Genomic DNA, 16,793 nt, shown 5'->3' with positions numbered 1-16,793 from the left:
GGCTTCCTCCAAAAGTGCTCCTGGCCCAGCTCTGCCTTCTCCTTCTGCTTTCTCTTGCATGGATACAAAAAGCCTTCTGAAGGAGTGAACCAGATTTAATCCTACCCATAAACTCTTCTCAGCACTGCCTCCATAGCCAGCTGCAGGGTGTTCATCAGCGATGAAGCTGTGGGAGCAGAAAAAAAGCTGCCTTTGATTTACCAGTCTCAGCTGACGTAGCAAGATGACAGGAAAATCATTCAAAGATCTGCTAACTGACCAGAACTGCTGAGTTTTTAGCAAAGTAGGACTGGTATGATGTTGTTCTGGCACTGCTCCTTTTCCCGTGGTAGATGTGCTGTAACCCTTTTTGGAAAGTGTCTGTGTTTTGCATGTCAGTGTGCTCTAATCAAGTGTTAGGTAAATGGAGACACAAAAGACTTAGTCATTGCTTCAGTACCTATCTCAAAAAGCTCAGTTCCAGCTGCACGCACAAACACTTTGCTTGTACATAAATCCCCTTTCTGTAACAGAATTTGTGAAGCACAAAATCATTTTCCCTGGGATATTTGTTTGGATTATTTTTTTCCCTGCATTATTTCAGAGCGGGAGAAGTGCCAAAGAGTTTGTGTGCCTGGATGTGTATGAGTCAGTGGCTGAATTCATGTTTTATTCATCCCTTCATTTTCAGAGTGGGGATACTGTGGCACCCAGCAGGCATGACTCAGGTGAATCTGTGCCACTGTCCAAGCACTCTGGTTGTTCTTTTGTCCCACCTGAGTGCCCTTCTTTTTGAAGCCAATGTGTAGCTCGATTTTTAGAACATTTAAGCTATTTGCTGACCTTGCTGCCTCCAAGAAACAAAAACCAAAAAAAGAAAATACCAAAACAACCAAATCCACCTCCCAGCCTCCCCTCTGAATTAGAAAGGAGCCAAGACCAAAGAAGATAATGTTGAGAGGGGACACACTGCTTTGCAGAGGAAACTGTATAGAAATGGAAGAGCAAAATTTGAAAAAAAAAAAAAAAAAAAAAGGTATCTCCCTGTCTCTTCTTTCTGCCAGTTCAGGATTCATCTGTGTGGGTTCTCCTGTGTCACTCTCCAGTCAAACAGCAGTGGAAGTGAGCGGTGCTGCTGTCAGATGTCTTCCACCACCTTCTTATTCTCTTACATTGAATTTAAATATTTTGAAAGTTAATACACTTAAATTCACACACAGATTTTAACAAGAAACCCAGAGTTGTGTGTTTCAGTGTAAACCATTAGAATGCCAAGTAACTGAGGTTAAATTTTTGAATGCTTGTTTATGCCAACAATTTATAAGAGTGGAGGAAATAAACCTTTCTGAGCAGCTTTCCTAAGAGAAAGTGTGACTTAAGCCAACAGAAATGTGCAAATACATAGCTTAGTGCCAAAACTGCCTTACATTAATTGGATTTATTATACACCAGACAGAAAGAAATTCAAACACTCACTTCAGGCTGCATTCTGTGTTGAGATTTGAGTAGAGGGGTGTTGTGTGCAATCTGTGCGAGATAAACTGCTTGGGAAATTAAACTTTGGAAGAACTGTCCCACCCGTGGCATTTTTTTGCTGTCGGGCTCATGGCATTTTTTTGCTGTCGGGCTTTAGAGTGTGGGTGAACTTTGTGAACCCTGACATTGCCACTCTGCTCAGTGTCACAGCTACAGCATGTCGAGCTCCTAACAAAATAAACCTCCCACCGGAAACAACTTCGCTCTGAAGTTCACAAGCTTGCTCTAGTCTTGGTTTTAAAAGAGCAGTGTCATATATCAAATACACTGAAAAGTTATTTCAAGCTACTTTCCTATGATAAAGCACTATGGTTTGGCCACTGCTGTAAGTGCAGATGTATTCATTGCATTCCAGGCTTTGCCAGCACTTTATTTTATTTATGGCTTGCTCCGTTCTGCTTTATTTTTAATAAGTGTTGGTAAAATCTGTCACATTGCTCCATGCTAAAGACTTCAACACAGTGGTAAATTAAATTTAAAACTTTTCACAATGATGTATGTGCTAGATTGAATGGCACAGTGTGAGGAATTTTAGAAAGAATTTGAGATGGGACTTGTGAATTGTTTTTGATGATACAGTTTATTTTTCTTATCTTTTATATAAGCAAGAAGGGGGAGTTTGGCTCACATCATTACAGTATAGTTCAGAAGGTTCTAAAATCCTTAGTTATAAGACTTTCTAAAGATGTATTAACTAATAATTAACATTGCTAACAAGGATATTTATTTTTTTAATATTTTTTCTTGTAGACTTATACTACAGCATAAGATTTAATTAATCATATGACACACAAACTTACAGTAGTACATTCCAAACTCCTTCTTTACATCTATTACTACTTTTATTTTATATCTTAAACTCTAAAACGCTAAACTTTCTTCTACTTAACATGTCACTGCTTTAAACTATAAATCCACATTCTCACTTCCAGCACTTTAGTTTAGAAGCCTTTTCCAAGGTCTCAAATCAAATCCTGTGTTTAATTCTAAGCTTTAGCTTACAAGCCCAAAGTTCTGAGAGTTCCCTACACTTCAGATTCCAACAGCACAGCAGAGAACTCGGGGGTTAGCAAAAAGGCAGGTTCACAAATGTGAATTAGCTACCCTTTATCAGAAATAATTTTCTTCTGATGAAATCAGAAAGTAAAAACAGTAAAATGACAAAGCTCAGGTGCAAGTCCAGTGTTTTTCTAGATCAGCTGGCACTGGATACACTGACAGAGCTGTGCTTGCAATGGTCCCATTTGGCAGGATGCTTGACTGTAAGCACAGCTGCAGTTTGTAGTCTGCATGTGGCTTCTTGTGGTTCGCTATTTCCCCTGAAATTCTTTCTGGCTTGTTGTGGTGATAGTGAAAATGTGACCAAAGTGCGTTCTCTCAAAATAATTACAATTGTACACACCTCTGCTTAGATTCTGAAAGCTACTGTAAAGGTAAAGCTCCCTAGTATGAGAAACAAATTTAGTCATATCATTATGAAGTAACAGTAATGAAGTAGACACCTGCTTAACTTGCTTGATGGGAACCTATGTTTCTTATTTTTATCTCTTTTTTGAGAGGGTAAGATCATGCTGTCTCAGTGATCCACAACTTTGCAAGGCTGTTATGGCTGTCATGTAATCAAATGACTAATTTTTTACCATTGCTGATCCTAGTACAGAGATTTTATCTGGAGCCTTTGTAATTTCTGTTCTTCCCAGGACATTAACACCTTTGCATGTTCAGCCTAGTGGAAATATTTAATTCACTTGCACAATAATGAGCTATAAAAATGTGAGTGTAGCGCCTGCATTGGAAACCTTTGGTCGAGCTTCTGACTGTGATTTATGCTGCTATTGTAAAATCTGTGGAAATGCCCCCAGATGAAGATACTCAGCCTGCAGAGGAGGGCAGTGAGGGCTCCACAGGACCCTCTCACATTCTCAGTAAGCACTCTGCTCTCAGCTCCACGAGTGGGATGGATAAAAGGGCACCTTGTAAGAGCTTTAGCCCTCAGTGCATGGGGCTGGGATTTCCTTATTCTGCCTTCCCTGGTCTGCAGTGGCTGCCAGGATTGTGTCCAGGCCACATTCTTTCCACTGCCAGGGGTGTTTGCTGCACTATCAGCTGTGAATGGGGGAACAGAGCCCTCAGCAAGGGGCTGGCACACAGAGGCAGAGGAATCATCTCGACTGGCCTGACCACATACATGTCCCTGGGTCTGTATTCATTTTTTTGATTAACAACTGAATATTGAATTCAGGAGCCTGAAGTATTTTCAAAAGCCTTTCAGTTCAGCTTAACTTTGGTGTAGAGAAGTCCTTCAGTGCAGCCAGTCACCTGCCAGCCTGCTGTGCTGGTTTGGCTCGCTCAGTTCCAGTCTCCAAACAGAAATATGGAAGGATCCCCAGAAGAGAAGAGGGCAGTGAGGGGCCAAGGGACTTCCATGAGCCCTGAGTATTGACTTCAACTACACAAGTAGTTGGAACAGCAGAGGAATTGGCTCAAAGAAATTTTCAGAGGTACCCAGCAGGGGAAGAGACAGCACTGATCAGAGAGATGACTGGCTTGGAGAGCAAAACAACGCAACTGGAAAACAGGACATAGCATTAGGAAACGCTCCCCATGCAAGAACAAACAAATATTTGTACAGGGGAATCTGCAAGTGGCACTGCTTTCCTCCCACACTATGTAGGGTTGCCAAAGTGATGGGATCCCTCTGAGTAAGGCACATTTAATGTATGCATAGTGGATATCAGTGTCTGAATGGTCCTCACAAACCTTGAAAATTAGGTAAATTTCACAATCCTGAATTTTTGGCTGTCTGTTCATAATGTGAATAAGAAGCTGAAAGTTCATTGGAGTCAACTGGTAAGACTTTCCTGGGAATGTCTCTACAGACATTTCTTTTCTTAGCTGAGGAGCTCCAGGATCTGCAGCAGCTTCAGGGAGCAAAACACACACTTGTCATACAGACACAGGGAGGACAACTTTCTTTTGAGTGTGTGATTGCAATGGATGGAGAGGCATCTTGCTGATTTTGGAGATAACACAGTCCTCAGCATCACCATTTAGGTGTAGGAGTTGTATTTGTTATGAGTTCATTGAAATATTACCCTGGGACCAGTGAAAGAAGGCATAAAAATTTCTTATTTATTGCTGAACTTTATAAGCTTTAATGGAAAATCCTCGAAGCAGAATCGCTGAGTGGGACTTAGTTGTGAACTCTGAAAATTGTTTCTGTTTAAAACAGACATGATGTGATGCAGACCTGAGAGACAGGAGAATTCAGAAAATCTCTCTCCCCTGTCATGTGTGTAGCTTTAAGTTCATTCTCCTACATCTTCAAGTTAATTTCTCTTAATAGCTTAATACCTATAAAATTATGGAAGGATGGTTTTATTGTTTATGCATTTTATGAAGTCAATAAATAAACCTTAAGCAGAAGTGATTAAACCTGAAATGGCAGCAGGGAATAGCTGTATCTCTTCTCCGTCCTCTGATTCATTCCTAAGTCAGGATTTACGACTAACTCAATTAAATACACACTTTCTGCATAATTGCCCATTTGCTAGCAGAAAGTAGTCAGTTGTCAGGGATTTTGTTCATTTCTGGGTTGGCTGCCTGAGAACATAAGGAATTGGGAAGAAACTGTGGAATTACCCATAAATTTTCTTAATTGAATTGAGCATGAGCTTTCAAGCTTAAGATGTGAGCAAGGAAAACTTTACAGTTTCCAGGCAGAGCTGTCTCCTCGCAGTTATTTACACAGAGCTGCTTTGACTTGCTGTTAAAAAATTACACTGGGGCAGAGATTAGGAATTCAAAGAGCAGTTTTGTAAGGAAAATACCTCAGTTTCATTCAGTAAGAGGAGATGTATTAAAGGAGGGAGAGAAGGGGGGCAATGAGCAGGGCAAAGAAAAAGTCAGGCACTATTACTTCAGGCAGGTTTGAATATTCAGTCAGGGAAACCTTGACCCAGCAGAGCCTTTAGAATGTACTTTTTTATAATACTTTGGTGAGACAAGTGAGAGCACATGGCCCTAGATGCCTCCTCCCTCCATCCTTCTCTCCTCATCACCACTCATCTGGTGTGGTTCTAATATTTTTGAGGTGTACAGTTGAGGGGATTGTGTTTCTGTCACAAAGCTACTGTAAAATTTCTAATCCCTTGTTAAAAGTGACTCATGAACTCCTTTTTTCAGGCTTTAAATGTGCCTTATGGAGGACATGTCCATCCTTTTAAAGTTTGTGCTGAAGCAGTGCTCTGCTGCCCTTTGCTGCATTTTGATATGAATTGTTAACTGAGATCAGAAATAACTAAGGAGATCTCTGATAAAAGGAAAATGTTCTTTAATGCAAAAAGATGCCTGCTTTTTCTGCATGCACACGTGTTCATAGCATTATTTTAGCTCATCACAAATAAGGTAACTTACATTATTGACTTAAAATATTGCTGTTTTTAATGAAAATGCAGCAAATTGTTCTGTGCCAAATGGCATGTAATATTTAGGAGCAATATTATGCCTTCTATTAAATATAATTTAAAATTAGTACCTGCAGCTTATAATATACCCATAGGATCTGCACATCTGTCCTAGGGTGACTTTGTGATGTTGAATTGTATTTTTGTTTGCTTTTTTACTCTAAAAATAGATTTTGTACTTTTAAGACTAATTTTAAGTATAAAGAAAGGGGAAAAAACAAAGTGTAGGGCTAGTTGTACATCTTTTGGTCTTGCCACCATGAAATGTTGGTGTGAGGTTTTATTTAAACTAGCACAGAATTTCTTTCAGCGTGTTCCAGATCAGCGTGCAAGAAGTGTAGCCAGAGCAGCCAAATGAGTGGTGTGTATTCCACAGCCTTCAGTGCTGGAAATTTTGCGTCTCTCCCTATAGTGTATGCTGAGAAATTCATTCCTCACGTTCAGATGTCCAGCACCTGACAGTGACAGGGCAGAGGGAGAGAGGGGGATGCAGTGCTCCTTGTGTGATGCTTGGCAGTGCTCTCTGAACCCTGGCTGCCAGGGCTGCTCAGCAGGGTAAAACAGAGGCAAGGGGGTGAATTTTGCTGCACTGCTGGCACAGAATTCCTGGCTCTGGGCTGAGGTTTTCAGTAGCACCAGCCTGAAGCGCGCACACACCATGGAACTCTGCATTCCTCCCCCTCCCGCCCAAGGCTTTTGCTTTTTTGGGGGAGGTGGTTGTTGTTTTTCTGTGCCTGCTGACGTCAACAAAATTGCCAGATGGCATGTCAATGCTTTGCAAAGAGACAGGAGCCTTTTATTACCAGGGTCACGTGGATCCCATTCATTTGCAGTCCCAGAAGTGGTCTAAAGCTTTTGCTCACTCTATAGGCAAAGAGTGCTCTGCAACTTCCAGGGACCTAGAGAGCCTTCTGTGGGATATTGTCACCTTGGGAATCCTTTAAGGGATGCGGGGATGAAGGCTTCACTTCATGTTCATTTGGCTAATGTGGAAATACCGAAAGTCTCTAGACGGTTGTGCTTTGCAAGAGGTTTTGTCGGTTTCTTTTTAAACAGCAAGGGAATACTTTTGTGAATTTAAGGCAATAAACAGACTTAGAGTTTAGCTCTGTAAGAGGGTTGCTTACACTCTCTCAGTCCCAGGTGACTCAGTAGATTGTGGAGCAAACATGCAAGTCCAACAGTGTGATGAACACCAGCAGAGAAGAGGAGCTGTCAGGGTTTACATTTTGAAGGTTTCAGGCTCTACCACTAGAGCTGGGCTGTGATCGGTACATTGAAATGGAACAGAGTCCCTTTATACCCCTAAACAGATGACTGGCAGCTCAGTACCAGATGCACAAGATTAAACCAATTTACTTTGCTGTGCTTGAGCCATCTCCACAGCAGCTGGGCAGGTGACACAGCAGAGTTTGAAGGCCAGAACAATCTCTTACTGATGTAGTGACTCCAATATCAGCCCTTGTCTGGCAGCTAACCCAGAAGAGAGGGAGCTTTTGATTGAATTTTCAATGGACCTTGGAGAAGTGAACCTGGATAAACCTGCAAGGCTCACAGGAGAACATGTGAATATTGGAGAAGGGAAAGCCACACTTAATTTTAGGTAGTTTAAAGACTTCTGCTTCTTGTAGATTAATTGATCTTTAGAGTAGCTTCTCAGGTTAAATGTATTTCTGTCTGAGAAGGAAAATGGGAGCATCTTTTATTTTTTCATGAAGGAAATGCAAACTATCTTTGTTGGAGCACACGGACACTGTGGTGATGCAGAAAGGAGGCTAAGTAATCTGGTTTTGACATCTACATCACAATTTGAAACTGAAACTCCCCTAAACTTATCTGAGATTACCATAGGCTCCAGAATGAAGCTCACAAATCAGGTCTTAATTTATTACGCTTTTATTTTTTACCAGTTTCAGCTTTCAGATGTGCCCCTTTGATGCCTCCTTGCTCAGAGTACACTGCAGTGACAAAGGTGTGTAAATTCCCAAGGGCCATATGTCTGGAATAAAAAAAAAAAATGGGCAGCATAACCCTATGATCTTTCCAAGTGTGAATATTTCATTCCTTAACAAAGTGTTATTGAAAGGCACTTGGAAATGCAGCATCACAAACTCCCCTTTCCTGCTTGATAAGCCATGTGTTAATATTGCTTGCCCTTGTTTACCAAATTCCCAGCTGTATGACATGCACTAAGGTCTGGTGATTTATCATGCTATTCTGTGTATGTTAAGCATTGCTGCAATTCACACGATGTTAAGTGGTCAAGAAGAGCACACAAATAGATTTTTTGGACTCTTCAAATTTGGTGCCATTATATCCTTGACTAGGAAGTGGAGAAATAATGTTAAACTGGCTCAGAGCAGACTGGGTGATGTTGCTGAGTCTGAGGAGTAATAACCAACTTGACCCTGCTTTCATAACTCCATATTTCAACTGGGGGAAGAAAATGCAGAGTTTCCTTAGGGCCGGCATCTCAGGGAAAGTCATTGCTCATGCTGTGCTCCCATACCTAATTTAATTTCACCGGGGAGCAGCAATCGGCGTTCACGTCGTGATTCACAGATCATGGAGCAGGAAACAGCCTGTCAACTTCTAGCGAGCTGGAAGGGGGGAAGAGTTGCTCAGAGAAAAAACAAAAAGTCTGTTTTGTGAGGGAATTCAGCTCATGAGCACAGCAGGCAGACTTCAGTTCTGCTGTTGACTCCTGGTGAAGTCAGAGGAGTCACTCTGCAAGATTAATTTGCCCCTCAGTTTTTCAATTTGTAAGGTCTTGAGTGCAGAGGAGTCCTGTGGTGGATTAAACACAAAGCAAACAAGCAAAAAAGAAATATCATTCTTTCTCATCAAGAACCAGAGGCTTTTGAGACTTCAATTTGAACGTGCCCTTTCCATCCCAAATGAGCTGTTTTCCACAGCCTGACATCAGTTTGTACCCAACTGAGGACAGGAAAATGTGAATACTTTGCATCTTTTTGCAATTCACATCAATAACTGAAAGAAAGCATATTTACACTAGCATGCACATGGAAACATTGCTTTTTGTGTGTATGTGTGTCATGGTTTGACACTGGCACAATGCCAGTGCCCCCATGAAAATGTGATCCCTACCTTGAATGCTGTGAAGTGGAATCTAGAATAGAGCAAAGCAGGCCCAAGCTTAATAACAGGAAAAAACCTTTATTAAACTACCACTACAAAAGAAAAGAGAAAACTAAAGAAGGGAAAAAAAACCACACAAAGATCCAAATGAAAACCTTGCATTCCTCCCCCCCACCACCCAACTCCAACAAATCACAGTGAGACACAATCTGGACCCCAATCAGGTTTCCACCCTCCAAACAACCGATACTCAGTCCATCGAGGGAACAGAGTCTCTCCTGTGCCACAGACCCCCCAAGAAACACAGCTCCACATCCTGTGTTTCCATGTCACACATGGCACCGCCCAGAGAAAAAGTTTGCCATGGTGACCCTTCTCCTTTCCATGCACAGTGCTCTCACCACCAATGCATGGATGGTCAGACTGCCTTTAGGATTTTTCCTTTCAAGGATGCCCTGCCAAGAGGGGAGAAAACAACAGTTCAGTTTTTCATTGTTTGGGACCACAGTCCCCCCCCATCTTCCCCTGGGGCCGAGGGCTCAAGAACAGAGATCTTCTTCTCTTCTCTTTCCTTTCCAGGGCAAGGGGGCGCCACCACAAACCCCCTAACCTTTTCTCCATTCACTCCACTTTTGTCTTTTTCCCAGGTGAAGCAGGTCTCTTGACTCACTGGCATCCTCCCAAAACACAGTCCCTCTTGACGGAGAAGATTTGGTTCAGGTTGTGGCTAACACGGAAAAGTCCAGCCAAAAGCCACTCCTTGTCCCCCTCCCATCCAGAATTCCTCCTTCCAACATCCCATCCCAGGGTCCAAGGTGTCCCTCTTCCTCTCTTTCAAACTGAGGAGGGGAAAAGAAAATTCACAAAGCTTTCATTTCTCAAGGAAGGGTTAAAAGTCCGAACTCCCAGGATGGCTCGATGCCCGGACATCCAGCAACTCCCACACAACTGGGCACCTTGCAGCAGCTCCCCCCGCTCCTCCTTCCTTGCAGCTTTCTCTCTCCCTCTCGGGAGAGGAACTCTGGGGGGGGGAAATGGAGACATCCCAGATTTCTTCCACCCTTCCATCTGCAGGGGCCAGCCCGGTTCTAGTCCTTTCACCACCCTTGGGGCTTTCGGACTACCTTTCTCAGGCCATGGGGCTTCCCCTCCCCCACCCAGCTCGTGGCTGGGCGGGGGGAAGGTCTGCACTGCACGCTGACTGGAACCAAAGAGAGCGAGTTCCCCTGGGAATTCTGCTTTTAACCCTCTGTGTTCTCAGAGGCGTGTCTACTTTCAATTGGTCAATATCTAAATTGACCTCTTCCTTCCGGAAAAAATTATCTTTCCGTGTCAAACCACGACAATGTGCCTTGATGTTTCTTTATTAGAATTTTAATGTGCTTTCATTTTCTGTCTTCCATTATTATTTGTATCTGGATATTCTCAACAGCTCTTTTTTGGGGAAAAAAAGTGCAATAAACTTCAACCAAATTCAGAAAATACTTTCACAACTGCAGGTAGAGTTTAGCACCTCCAGCTGCTCTGATAACAGACAGAAACAGAACATGGGGAGAAGAGAGAGGCATGTCTATGTTAACCTTACGTGTTGGAGTTATTTCTCTGAAAGAAATTCCAGTTTCTTAATACAGTTGTCAACCACTGCATGTGTTGCTGGGGATTTTCGTGTTCCTAGAGAGACTTTTGTAATCTTTCTGCTATGGAATATTTTAGTATGAGAGTCAGTTCAAAATGTTATGAGGCTCCCTCCACCTCCCACAGATGCAGTCATTTCTTTCTTGTTTGTACAAGATTTGCAAGATCATTGGAAAGAATGTGAACAGCGAGAGATTACTGGGCTAATATATAAAAAATAACATAGATTAAGATCTTTTTCCTCCCAAATCGATGATGGCATTTCATGGGCACAGCAGAGTTACAGTCCTGGTTTGAAGGAAGAGTAGTGCCATCTGGTGATCCCCGGGAAAGGCTTTTCTGCACCTAAAGCTGCAGGATCATAAAGAGTGTGTGAAAAGTTCTGCTCAGTTGTACCATGGCTGCTGCCTCACACCCCTTCCTGAGGTACTGACTCACTTGGAGTGGTCACCTGGCACCAGGTGGCCTGGGTGGTGTGCTCATTTGTGGAAGTATTGGTGCTCTCTAGCCTGGAATAGCTGTTCAGACTAGGTCTTCTGTAATGTTCTCACTCCCATGCCCTTCTCCTGGTCTGGTTTTCACTGCTGCAGCTGGATGTCCTCACATCTGTGCTGCCTGACCCTTCCACCTTTCGCTGTGCCGCTGACCCCGTGAGACACTGGTGGGCAGGCAGAAACTCTCAGAGGAAGGACATTTTGGGTTCCCTTGGTCCATCCCCTGGGAGCTCCCAGTCCATGTGGGTCGGTTCCTGAGTGAGGCTGAGGCTGGGTTCCAGCACAAGCCCTGCTCTCTGCTCTCCTCCCTCCTCCTGTCCTGTCAGTGACAAGGGGCTGGCTGCAGATCCTCTGGAGCCTTGTGGGCTTTTCCATGGCTGTCAGCTTGATGCAGGGAGAAAAGCTTGTCCTGTGTCAAAGGTGGGTTCATAAATTGCTTATACAGGGCTAAATGAACCTCATTTTATAAGCATAAATCGTTACTGTGTGTGGTTAGAAGCCTGCCCATGGACAGGGTTTGTTTAAAATAATTTATTTTGTGCACTTGGTGGAACGTTCTTTGGGTGGTTTGCATTTAGGCTGGTCACATATGCAAGCCCTTAGTGCAGGCCCTATATTTTATGTAGGGTCAGAACATGGTTTTATCTTACTTGACTGGTTTCAAAGTATACCCAAACCCACACAAATCAGGTTTCAGAGTTGAGTGTGAAGTCCTATTTGTAACTTGTCTGTTTGTTTGTAGGTGGCATGGGCTTATAGGGCTGTCTTTATACACAAAACATGAAACGGTCTTTAGAGACAGTTTTTGGTTTGTATTTTCTTCTCTGGTTAAAAAAACAGTCAACTAAATGTTCATTCATTTCCTTCCAATCAGTTCCCCTTCCCTAATTTAAACTAAGACATTAACATGTGTATGAGGTATATTACTGTGTCTTTGTATAGAACTAGATAATTATATAGTTAGTTATGACTTAAAGACATGTTTATACTATGCCAGAAAAATGCCATCCTAATTGAAGGCATCTTTCCTAAAAGGCAGAACAAAGTGGGTCCTCATCACGTTGCTTTCTTGTGCCACCTTGATTTTATTGACAGGAAACCAAACACATTTCTTTGATCTGTCAGTGAAAAATAAAAGGGCATGTGGATAAAAGTGTTGTGTATAATTAATTTGGTTGGGTATTTCATTTTGCTGTAGCATCATACAGAATGCTTCAGCTTTACTCTCCACAGTAGCTGTAACTTGCATTAAAAGAGGAAATGGAGACAAATAAATTTTTACTTTGATTAAGGGTAGTCTTCAGATTCCTGGAAAAATGCCAACCTGTTGCACAGTGAGCATTACTGATATGTATTTTCTGCTCTGTGTTAGCTAGGATTGACAGTAATTAAAAGAACAAATCATTTAAATGAAGTGATTCTTCTTTCTAGAGAAGGTTGTTTCCTAATGTTGTTGCCCAAAAGTCTCTCAAATGCATTAGGAGAAGAAGGAGGCTGTACAGAGAGAATTGATTAGCAATTTACATCTTTATTTTTTTTACTCTAATGGGATAAATAGGATATCTGGGGCCACTTGTAACACTCAGATGGAAGCAGTCAGGAAGATCCTAGAGAATTAGGAAGACACAATCCATATGCCTTATCAGCTGATCAGCCAGAGCACTGTATGGCAAACAATTCAGCATGTGGTCTGTTTCAATTTGTTAACAAATATGTTTACACAGAGCACCGTGATGAGAGATGCACATGACTGCTCGCCAAGGTCAGGGGTACGAAGTCAAGTGTTTTCTTGTGATTAAACTGGTCTTTTATCTTTGTTGTACTGAGCTTAACCCCTCAAAGTTAAACTGACTTTGGGGAGAGATCTTTTGTGTCAATACCTGCCTTAGGTCACCAGTGTTAACAAACCTGAATATTGAAGTAATCTTGGAGTAATCTTGGACCCCACTTAATTCAACTATGAGCCTCTGACCACAAGAGACACACTAAGCTTCTACAGAAGTCTAATGCAAAAAACAATGCAAATATGGGCACCAGGCTGTTCTTCACAAAGAGAAGCCATAACCTTTTTGGAAAAAAAAAACAACTGAGGAATTTTATTTCATCATTTTCAAACTAAAGATTTAAGTTTTGAGAAGTTGATGCGATTTCTTTTTCCTATCTTTTTATAAAACTGTTCTAAAATTGCTGAAGCAAAGCCAAAATAAGCCCTTTCTGTCTCCAGAAATTCCAAAACCAATAATTTTTCTGTCAGTACAAAATACTTCTTGTGTTTGTCTAAAGTTGTCAGTGCACTCTGAATCCTTGAGCTGCCTGGTTTGAGCTGTTGTTTCTCATTTGTGAGGACACCACACTGTTCTCTCTTTTAGAGAGCTCTGTGGCAGAATCATGTGATTGTCTCATCAGCAAATAGCCCAATACTGTGTGCGCCAATTAACAGGGTCAGTTCTGAGCTAAAATGTCAAATCTCTGTATTGCTGCATCTTCCAAAGTCTTTGATTTTAGATGGTAAAATAGATTTGTGTGTTGACACTTCTTTTCTATACCTCCTTATATAAAAATTCAATTAAGGCTTTTAGTTTCAATATTTTTTTTTTAAAAATTCAAACTCCTTATAAAAATTCAGTTAAGGCTTTTAGCCTGTCTGCCAGGACCTATGCAGTGTACCTACTCAGCAGTAGTAAGTGCTTCTATTGCACTTACTGATGCATCATTACTGATTTATTGCTGCAGTGGATTCTGATGAACTACTGAAGTTCAGCTTCACAAGGATATTTAACATTTAAAAAAGCCCCATGTGCAACCCACAGTTGTTGGGTTTTTTTTCCCTTAATATCCATATCCAAGCAGAAAACATAACTCACTGTGGAGATAGAAATCATTGTCTAGTGTGGTTGCCAGCATAAGCACCAGTGTTTCATGATCTGTGTCTGTTTTCTGGTCTCTATGGTTCTGTTGCCTTTTGTAAATGAGAAGCTGGTGCCGTTATATTTAGATGTAAGTTTGAATCCAAGCTTTCCAAAAACACAGAAGTGTTTGGCCCTTATAAAATAGTGCAGACCCTGAGCCAGAAAGTCAGAGTTCAGTATGGTGAGATATTAATGATGCAGAAGTACAGATTGGGTCTATCTCTAATTAGAATTGAGAAACAGCCAGTGTCTCATAATTAGGAATATTACATGCATTTTAATTCTTTCTTTTTCTAAAGTGCAAGTCAAGCACTTCTCACAACGTAAAATGCACAAGTTGAAAGTAAGACTTTTCTTAGATTAAAGCTGTGTACAAGACAAATCTGTCACCAGCTACATGGAAGAAATTAGAGATTGCTGAATTGACTTAGAAAATCCTAGAGCCTTTAGCATCCAGTGTGTGGATTAAAGGCCAGAACAGTAGTGCTGAAAATGGCCATCTGATGCAGGCATTGACCTGTGGTTATCAGCTGTGAACCTTGTATCTCATCAGGCTTTTTTTTTTTTTTTTCATTCGTGACAGCAGAGGCAAAATAAGCCCACAGTATAAACTAACCTTGTGTGTCTTTAAGTTGGTCCTTGCAGGTCAAGGATGAAGTAGGTTGAAAGCAGTCCTCAGGGCTTTCTGGTCTGTCAGTTTATATCTGTGGTGAGTGAAAAAATATTTTAATCTCACAGAAGGCATGTAGAGGATTGTGTTTTATATTTCTTGTATATGAATTACTGGTTCTCTCTGTTCTGATCTTCATTGAAGAGTCTGCCAATAAATAACACAGGAGAGGTGGGGGATTTTCACACCTAGTATATGCTTAAATGTGACTTTTGCAGGTCATGGCTTTAGATGTTAGTAGCTTGTACTTTAGAGAAATAATAGCTCTGCAGCAGCTCTAATGAATGATTTGGGGGCTACAAGTCCCTAGGGCTACAGCTGGTGGTTTTTTTTTTAATGAGTCATAATATAAGAATCCAAAGCCAAGTGTTACAGAAAAATGATTAATTCTTTTCACAGAGGAGTTCATTAGTGACATAAAGTCATGAGAAAGAGGAGGAGGCTTCTCTAACACTCAGTGGCTATTAACTGGTATTAGTGTGAGTGCTTAAAGTCAGGAGAGCTGAAACAATGCAAACCACAAGGTCTGATGGAGAAGAAAAAAATGTTGAAATTGGACCAATTTATCCGCAGTGAGGCTCTCACTGGAGTTTGATGTGCAGAGGATTTATCCTTTTCAAAAGGTGCAGAATATCACTGCCTGTCTTTGGCTTCAGGGAAAGGCTGTTCTTAAAAATGGACCACTAGATATCATTAGTGTTCATGGTCACTGGAGAATTTCACAGGATCGTTCTGCTCTGTTGCTGCAGCTTATGGGAAACATGGCCCAAGATATACATCTGGCTCCTGCTAGCATTTCCAAATCCCTGTTGTAATTCCAGTAAAAACAGACTGAACATTAAAGGCTTTTTATATACAGCTTCACTGATGATTACTTCCTAGTTTCTAATTTTTTCTTATTCTGGTTTTCAACACTCATTCTTAAAACTTTATGAGGTTTCTTTTTTTTTTTTTTTTTTAGTTTATTCTTCTATGACAACTCCTTTTTAGTAATTGAAAATATATATACCTTGCATAGTAACTCTTCACCCCGCCCCCCAATATTTTGTCTTCATTTAGAGGCTGTGTTTATTTTCGTTACGTTATTAATGTGTATGAAATTTGATGATGCTCTTCTTAATACTGTTCAGTAGTTCTTAGTGAAGGGCTGAGATGGTTGTCAATCTCTAGCTGTGTTTATTTTCATACATATTTCTGCAGTTTGCTGCTAATTGTGAGGTTGCTTCTCAAGTTGCATCCCAGAAGACCCTGAAGCACTTTGACAGGGAGAAAATATGGCAGTGCATGGTTCCTTTGGCTTTGCTCTGGTGTGACTGAGACTGTCAAGTTGAAAATGTTGGGAGGATTAGTTAGTACACAGAAGGCAGAGCGGTGATTATTGCTTTCAATGGATCTTTTTTTAACTCATGCTGTGTATTTGGCTGCTCTGTTTTAGTTCACTGTAGAATTAAAATAGCTTTCCATGCTTAGCAGGCATGCTGGAGCTGCAAATTCCAATGGGTAAGATCACCAGGTATTAATAGATGGTTTATCCTCCCCTGTGTGTGCACCCAGCTCCCCACTCCTGCTGGGTCCCAGCTTGTGTTGCTGCAGCTCAAGTTGAGGCTGAAGACAGTTGTCGCTGTTTTCTTCATATGGACACAAACTATCAGCTTTAAGCTACCAATTTGTGACCATCTGACGTACAAATTGGAGAACAATAATGTAAGACAATAATGGAGGACAGCCTCTGAAGCACAGAATTGTCTTCTTCAGTCTGTGTTACTCAAAGCAGATTTGAGTCCCATTTAAAATTTAATATTTGCCATCTGCTGTGCTTTAATTAAAAGCAATAATTTTTAAAGTTCCTCGTTTAGTTGGAGTGGCGTCTACTTTTTAAGTAATCAACCCTGACTGTGACTGACTGTGTGATCTGCTCTACATCATCAAGTAGTCTTCGGGCTGGAGAGTCATGATGTTCTAATGTTTTTAGGCAGCCAAATAGCATGGAAAGTCTCTTGGAGCT

General features: G+C 41.3%; 1 protein-coding gene and 1 long non-coding RNA gene across 3 annotated transcripts in view; one reads left to right on the top strand and one right to left on the bottom strand.

Moving 5' to 3' along the window:
- Positions 1-16,793, top strand: part of PDE3A (phosphodiesterase 3A) — a 235,569-nt gene that overhangs the window by 171,586 nt on the left and 47,190 nt on the right. The gene's annotated exons all lie outside the window — the stretch shown is intronic.
- Positions 823-13,901, bottom strand: LOC146763374 (uncharacterized). The gene is made up of 2 exons (XR_014952110.1): positions 8,491-13,901; positions 823-7,980 (listed from the first exon to the last, which is right to left on the bottom strand). It is a non-coding gene; the product is annotated as an uncharacterized LOC146763374 (long non-coding RNA).

Source organism: Lonchura striata, chromosome 1A, assembly GCF_050655825.1.
Source record: "Lonchura striata isolate lonStrDom1 chromosome 1A, ASM5065582v1, whole genome shotgun sequence".
NCBI classification, from domain to species: Eukaryota; Metazoa; Chordata; class Aves; order Passeriformes; family Estrildidae; genus Lonchura; species Lonchura striata.
The sequence above is the reverse complement of the archived record's forward strand: the minus strand, read 5'-3'. Positions and strand labels throughout refer to the sequence as shown.